This window comes from Spermophilus citellus (assembly GCF_964194105.1).
Source record: "Spermophilus citellus genome assembly, chromosome: 15".
NCBI classification, from domain to species: domain Eukaryota; kingdom Metazoa; phylum Chordata; class Mammalia; order Rodentia; family Sciuridae; genus Spermophilus; species Spermophilus citellus.
In genome coordinates, this window is record NC_138195.1 from 81,741,453 (window position 1) to 81,750,428 (window position 8,976).

Here is an 8,976-nt window from a genome sequence, read left to right on the forward strand (position 1 = left end):
AATGAAATTGAAATACATGATGAAAAACAATTGTGTCCTGTGGCACCTGTCCCCACTTTAGTCTGGTCCCTAGAGTAGCCATTTAAGAATATTTTAGCTGCATTTCTCCTCATTTATCTCTGCATTTCTAAACACTGTGTGTAAGCTGCTTTTTAAAATTGATGTATCTATTTTGAATACTGACTTCCCAGAATGATGCAGTCAATCAGTCAACAGATACATAATGCTCACCTACTGTGTGCCAGCCACTGTTGCAGGATTTAGGGATCCAGCAGTGAGCAGAACAGACAAGGATATCCCATTCATGAAATTTGGATAACAGAGAAAGACAATAAAAAGCAAATCATTAAGCAAAACAATTTACTACACTGCTATACGCTATACAGAAAGTCGGGCAGGGATAGAAATCTGAAACACTGACTTTCAGTAGAGGGATCAAGACATTTGCAGTGACATCTGAGTTGACCCTGAATCATGGGAAGGGACTCAGTGTGAACATCTGGGAGAAGAACATCTGCTGTGCAGGTTGAATGCACAAAACCGAACCTCTGTAACAATGGCTTAAGCAAATGGAGTTTATTTCTGCCTTCCTGGGCTCCTTTTATCTTTGTGCCCCTCCAGCCCTTCATCTGGAAGGGCCCAGTTGGCTGTAAGTTCCAAACAGCAGGACGGAGGGAGGAGGAGCAGGGCACACTCCTCGGTAAGAGCAGGACTCAGCAACCTCCTGTCTCTTTTGCTCACCTCTCCTAGGCCAAACCTTAGTACTAGACAAACCACGCTGCACGGGAAACTTGAAATGTGGCTTCCACTCGGGGCAGCCACACACTGAGCTGAAATGCTCTTACCGTGGAAGAAGAGCAGAATGGGTACAGGGACCAACCTATTTTCTACCAAAAGAACATTTTACACAGAGGAAAGATCAATGACAAGGGCCTTGAGGAGGTAAAGAGTTGACTTTCAAAGAAGAGAAAGAAGGCCAGTGTCACTGAAGGGAGGTTAAAGAAGGCAGAGTCGGAGGACACGAGACCAGGAGGGAGTCGGAGAACAATGACAGGATTTTGAAACTGAAGTAAGGCATCTCACTTTTATTCTAATTGCAACTGGAAGCTACAACTTGGGAGATTTTCACTGGGAAACTTGATTTGAACATTCTCCCATCTACTTCTTTCCCTGTTCCTTGGGAGCAGTAGATCACTCATTCTAATTAAATACTTTACCACTCACTATTTAGACAGGAGTATATAAATATTGTTTATTGCAGAAGTAGAATACTAGAATTACATGCCCTTTCTTGTACAGCTTTTAGTTTTCTTCAATTAATAATGCCCTTTGCTTTTCATATGTATAATCATATGGCCTCCATACACTCCAGATTCTCCATTGTATCCTCTCTCAAATCATCTTTTCTGAACATTTGGTTCTTTTCCTGTCTTCCAAAATTTGGTTAGCTCTTCCATCCCCTGATGTCTCCCCTGTTAACTTCTGATCTTTGTAAATCTATTCCTTTTTAATATCTTTTCTACCATGCTAATGAATTTTGGGATGAAGTGGAGGAAAGTTAGCATGATTTATCCACGAATTTAGTTGCAATTCCATTATTTTTGCTAAAGAATTCTCTTCTTTTATAATAACTTTTAACCTTGTAACATACATTGAAAATGAGACTCACATTTTGATATTTTTGACAGGCTACAGAAAAGGTTAAAATGACCTTCAATAGGTCTTTGTCAAACTTTTCCTTTTTTTAATATTCCTGAATGCCAGAAGGGGACAATGAGGTGGCTTTGCTTTAATGAGGCCATCTATGCTTCCGCATTCAACTCCTGGCTGTGACATCACCTCTGCCCACACAGTTCTGCTAACCCTACAATATATTATGATTTATGACTTCCTGTCCACTTCTGTATATCTCAGTAGCCCCTTAAAGGCTGACATTTCTGTCTTATTTTTCTTTTCAGTACTGGGGATTGAACCAGGGGCGCTCTCCCCTTGAACCACATCCCCACCCAGCCCTTTTTATCTTTTATTTTTGAGACACAGTCTTGCTAAATTGCCCAGGTTAGTCTCCAACTTGCAATCCTCCCACCTCAGCCTTCCAAATTGCTAGGACTACAGGTGGCACGCTTACACTCAACATGTTGGGGTTTTAGCTGCTCAATTTATTGCTTGAACTATGTTAGTGAGCTCTATCTCAAATGCTACCTTGTCCCTGAAGATTTCCCTAAGGAATTCAAGCACAGTGTCTCAACATAATTAGCATTCAGTAAATACTTCTTGAATGAATATACAAAATCACCCAAAGAGGATTCCAATGACTTGCTTTTTATAGTATATATTAAATTTTTTTTCAGCTTCTATCACTAAATGTTGAACAGCTGAAAAGGCTAACACTGTTATCATCGAACATTCCTCGCCTAGAAGCAGATATGGAGCTAAAAGATACTTAATGTTTTTCCCAACTGTTTACTCGGCAGAGCAAGGATAATGTAACCAAACCCATCTGTTTCCTCTTGTCCAGGGATTGCAGATGGTCACCAAAAAAATGTGGTGAACTTCAAACCCCTCCTGACTTATCTCACCTGTTATTTGTCAGAAACTATTAAATATTTTAATACATATGAATAAATTACAGGAACACAACCTGGAATAAGTATAGGACTCTTATATGTTTCAATCTTCTTTCTTGAAACAAAAGGAGAAGTTTCTTAGCTGATTGTTTGCTTCCGTGACATGAATAGCTGGGTTGTTTAAAACGATAATCTTTTACTACACATGTTTAAAAAAACTTGACCTTACCCGGGAATTATGTGATTATAGGCTTTAGAGCTAAAGGGGACCCAGATAAGTTATCTATTTTATTAAAATCCAACTTTCAGATATGATCTTTGATACATGTTACAATTTTAAAGTGTAAAAACTGGTTAAAGATTTGCCTGTTATATATGCACATCAGCATCCTGGAGCAGCAACTATTTGGTGACACCTGGAATGCTGCTATGCGTTTTAAGTTTGTCCTGTTATTAATTCAAATAATTCTCACTGGGCCAAAATTGCAAGCTCATTGTTGTTGCACATCATCATTTTCTGGTAAATCAAAGTTAAAGTCTGTAAAACAGACTATTTTGCTTAGGTTTCAAGCCTATATTTTAGAACACACATTTATTTGAACTTCCTGTATATTATTCTTTTCCCAAACAGAGTTAGTAAAAAAGATGCTCAATGCTAATCATTAGTCATTAGGGAAACACAACTAAAACTACAATGAAATCCCACTTTGCACCCACCAGGATGGCTGGAAAAAAAAAAAAAAAACATAGCTCGTGTTGGGCAGAACAGGGTTCTGGAAGCTCGTCCGTTGCTGCTGGGAATGTAAAATGGCCCTGCATTTTGGAAAACACTTTGGCAGTTCCTCAGAAGGTTTAACATGGTTAACATGTGACCCAGTGATCCTGCTCGAGAAATGAAAATATACATCCACACAAAGACTTCTACACAAATGTTCACAGCAGCATTATTCATAAGAGCTCAAAAGTGGAAATAACTCACATACCCCCAATAAATGAGTGGATAAACAAAATGTGGTATCTTTAAACAATGGGATTTGGTCATAAAAGAATGAAGTATTGATATATGGCAAAACATGGATGAACCTCAAAAACACTATGTGAAGTTCAAAAGTCAGTCACAAAAGATCATGTAGCATATGATTCTGTTTACAACAAATGTTCAGAAGAGTAAATCTTTAGAGATAGAAAGATCAGTTGTGATCTAGGGTGGGGGGAAGGGAGGTGAGAGAAAATAGCTAACGGGCCTCAGGCTTCTTCGTGGATGATAAAAATGTTCTGAAATGGTGCTGGGTGCAGAACTCTGAATACACTAGGAACCACTGTACTGTATACTTTGGGTGAATTTTATGATATGTGAATGATAACTTGATAAAGCTATTTAAAAACAAAGAAGCAAAAAATAAAAGAAAAAAAAACAGTTTGGCACTCTTTTCTTGGATAAAAGACCAAAATATATATATATAAATTAATAAATAAATAAAAAGCTATGGCCGATTTAGCAAAACAAGGGCACTTGGCTTATATTCCCCTTCCAGACACTGTTGCCTTTAGTTCATTTACAATTTTATCTGTGTATCCCATGTGATATGTAATCGGAGCTCAGAGCCTCAACAGGAAGTCTGTAATAGTTCTTTGAAATGGACTTAAAAACAGTTTAATAACGTTATCTAACAGCATATTAAAGTCCAGCTTTGATGCCATTTTATGATCTTAAGCTCTTGCTTTCCATTTTGAAATAACAGAAGGGCTCATACAGATAATGTAACTTGTCTTTACTAATCTTTTTTTCCTGAAAAAAGTCAATCATACTTGGGACAAAGCACATAATATTCTCGGGTGTCTTTGAATTCCCATGCAAACTACTGCACTTTTAACCAGAATTTGAAACCACAAAATTCAGTCCAAAACATTAAGAGTAGCACCTTCAGAAAACCATGTTTGATTTAAATCAAGCCAGTTGTTTAAAGACAAGTCAGATTGACCACCATGAACTCTTGATGTATTGTTGTTTGTAAGTGGCTTCCTTGTGTGTCCTATTTCACCAAGTGGGTCAGCAAGCTTGGCCCACCCCAAAGTCACCTTTGTCAGGATATGAAATCACACCAGTTCATCTCTCAAAGATCATTTTCTTAATCGTTCTTACACTAAATTGGACTTACCTAACGGATGCTTGAATGTACTAAAACAATTCACTGTGTTTCGTATATTTTTATTTCCAGTGGTTCTTCTGGAAATAGTTTCACTGGAGGAACACACATAAAAGAAATGTGGAAGTTGATTATTAGAATGTAGATGGGGTTTTGTTACTGTTTATTCAAGATGTGTTCAAGCATCTTTCATTTTTGACAACTGTCCCTGGGTGGGACTTAAAAAGGTACTGGGTCATAAGATGAATAAGATATAGGTGTTGCCCTTAATATATTTTGTATTTACAAAGGGAAGGACCTCAAAGGAATCTGGATTTTAATGCTTCAGAAAAACTGCTATTGATTAGCTTGATATTGATGAGTGCTTTTAAGAGTGCTTCAAAATGCACTCTTAAATTCAGATTAAAATCTTTGTGTTTCCATATATACTAAAGACAAAAATAAAACAAAATTTTCTTTACAAATCAATTTTTATTCACCCAAGAAGCAAAAGAACATAATTAGATGCTCTGACTCAGGGTCACTCTGTGTCTTGTAAGGGAGCACCTCTTAACTTATGCCTCCACCTCACCTTAGTTCTGGCCCAGCTATGAATCGTTAAGAAAATAATAATTTTGTGTTATACATGGTTGTGTATACTTGGAACACTACATAAAACAAATAATTTATAAAATATTTGTTATCAAAACTTGAACTGAACTGTGAGGGCTAGGGATGGAGTTCAGTGGCAGAGTGCTTGCCAAGCAGGTACAAGATCCTGGGTTCCATTCCCAGCACGGTAAAATAATAATAATAATAATAATAATAATAATAATAATAATAATAATAATTTTTAAAAAGAAAAAATGAACTGTAAAACCATGAGGAGAAGATGTTACTGCATAAAGAATATGTCTTTTGGGAGGAAAGGGTAGACACTTTTGAGAGGAAGGGGAAAGATGAAACATAATTAACATATTAAAATGACCACCAAATTAGAAGCTTCCAAGTACTCAGATTAAAAGGAAGTTGTCATAGATGAACTATTCTATTATCCATGACCATTAATTTATGCTTTTGCTGATTTCACATAAATTCTTTATTGGCTTCTAAGATCAATACCAAATGAACTAAATGAACAGAGTAAAATAATTAGGTAAGTCATAAGCTAATATGGATTCTGAAGTACCTGAAGATGACTCACTTCTTAGTTCCTTTTTTATTTTTTATTTTTTTATTGTTGGTTGTTCAAAACATTACATAGTTCTTGACATATTTCACACTTTGATTCAAGTGGGTTATGAACTCCCATTTTTACCCCGTATACAGATTGCAGAATCACATCAGTTACACTTCCATTGATTTACATATTGCCATACTAGTGTCTGTTGTATTCTGCTGCTTTTCCTATCCTCTACTATACCCCCTCCCCTCCCCTCCCCTCTTCTCTCTCTACCCCCTCTACTGTAATTCATTTCTCCCCCTTGTATTATTTTCCCTTTCCCCTGACTTCCTCTTGTATGAAATTTTGTATAACCCTGAGGGTCTCCTTCCATTTCCATGCAATTTCCCTTCTCTCTCGCTTTCCCTCCCACCTCTCATCCCTGTTTAATGTTAATCTTCTTCTCATGCTCTTCGTCCCTACTCTGTTCTTAGTTACTCTCCTTATATCAAAGAAGACATTTGGCATTTGTTTTTTAGGGATTGGTTGGCTTCACTTAGCATAATCTGCTCTAATGCCATCCATTTCCCTCCAAATTCTATGATTTTGTCATTTTTTAATGCAGAGTAATACTCCATTGTGTATAAATGCCACATTTTTTTATCCATTCATCTATTGAAGGGCATCTAGGTTGGTTCTACAGTCTTGCTATTGTGAATTGTGCTGCTATGAACATCGATGTAGCAGTGTCCCTGTAGCATGCTCTTTTTAGGTCTTTAGGGAATAGACCAAGAAGGGGAATAGCTGGGTCAAATGGTGGTTCCATTCCCAGCTTTCCAAGAAATCTCCACACTGCTTTCCAAATTGGCTGCACCAATTTGCAGTCCCACCAACAATGAACAAGTGTACCCTTTTCCCCACATCCTCGCCAGCACTTGTTGTTGTTTGACTTCATAATGGCTGCCAATCTTACTGGAGTGAGATGGTATCTTAGGGTGGTTTTGATTTGCATTTCTCTGACTGCTAGCGATGGTGAGCTGCGACCGACCGGCAGAACAGACCCAGCGGCCCGCCAGCGTGGTAGACAGATCACGCCACTTCTTAGTTCCTTAGCTATTAATGGTTATTCAGGACCAAATAAATTCTAGACACACTTCATCCACGGGAATATAACTCAATAACAGCATTATTTTAAATTAGATGCCCCGCAAAACAATCTTGTATTTAGGCCCATTTTAAATAGTGATAAATTGGAATTAAGAGGCATTGACATCAGGGAGAAAGGTTTTCCTATTAGCTCAAAACATGTATGAACCTCAAAAACACTATGTGAAGTTCAAAAGCCAGTCACCATCTTTTCAAGCATCAGTGTACCTGGTTACACAACGTTCAATGTCAGGTAAGGCTATAAAAAAGCTTTCTGAAAAGTTCCAAGTAGAATGCAGTAAGCATTTCCCCCAGTATCGGCTTCTTTCTACTTCCCCTTCTAAGTCACTTAGGATGTTAAGAACTGCCAAGCTGGGTGTGGTGGTGCATGCCCATAATTCTAGTGACTCATGAGGCTGAGGCAGGAGGATGGCAAGTTCTAAGCCAGCCTCAGCAACTTAGTGAGACCCTGTGTAAAAACAATAAAGAGTTGGAGATGAAGCTCACTGCTAGAAGCACCCCTGTGTTCAATCCCCAGTACCTTAAAAAAGCAGTCATTCGTCTATTTGGGGTTGATGGTAGATTTCTTCGTCTTTCATTTCAGTATTAATTTTTTTTAACTTACCAAAGCGTTGGGTATTAGAATTAAGAATTCATATACAATTCTCAAGACAGCCTAGAAAAATTTGGTTGTGGTTGTGACCTATTTGTAAAACTATTTGGTATGTCCCCTAAATGAGGCTATGCATGTTTCCAGGAATAGTAACAAAACAAAATCATTCCAAGCTGCCATAAATTGTGATGTTCATGCGGAAAGGTATCTTTGCACAGGATAATAAAAAGGCTGGTACTGCTCTTAAGACAACATGGCTACCGTGTGCAGTGATACAGGCCCACAACCCTAGCAATTCAGGAGACTGAGGCATGAGGGTCACAAGTTCAAGGCAAGACTCAGCAACTTACTGAGGCCTTAAGCAACTTAGCAAGATCCTGTCTCAAAATAAAACCAAATAAATAAAAAGAGAGAAAATGACAGTTCTAGGGGGGAAAAAAACTAGTCAATAAATTTAAATGACCCTGAATGACTTGACCAGCTCCCCTATGTTAAAACCTGTAACTATGGACTATATAAATTTTTTCTAATTATAACTCTTCATTAGCAACTTCAAAAAGTTTATAACATCAAGACAAGTTAAAATATTTAAAATTTGTAAATGAAGTAAATGAGGATAGTTAAACACTACGACCATGCCTCCTAAAAGCTTTTTTTCCCCACTAAACGTGATCCTCAGAAGTTTTACCTCCACAATGAAGTACAAGCCAAGCTGATAAAATTCTGAAAAGTTCCAAGGAGAATGCAGTAAGCATTCCTTCTCATGATTAAAATAATTATTAAAAATTTTGTGAGTGTTTCTATGAAAGCTTATCAAGAAATACCCCAATTAATGTCATTGCTGGAGTTAAAGCCACGCACGCACGCACACACACACACACACACACACATTCATTCCATATATAATTTTCATATTTAGGTCTCATAAAAGCATTTTTTTAACTTGCATTGGCCCAAGTTTTCACTTTGGATCAACTACTCAGTCTAAGTTATAGAGATATAGATCCATAAATTACATAATTCCACTTTAGAAAATAATAATACTGCAGTGTAAACTTATAGTTAACCAATCTTTTGAGTAAATAGTTCAGATAAACACCATTCATGCAAACTTTTCTGCATCCTTCATTATGTGACTACGTAGGCTCTTTGAATCATCTTCTTAAAGTCAAATGTTTAATTCAATTGAGATTTTGTAACACTGCATGAATATTGCAACTGTAAATCCTAAAAGCCAAAAGAACATAACATGGATGAAATAGGCCAATTCCTTGATAGATTCAATCTTCAAAACTCACACAAGAGGAAACAATGGTACCAGGCCCATATCTATTAAAAGAAATTGAATCAATAATAACTTTC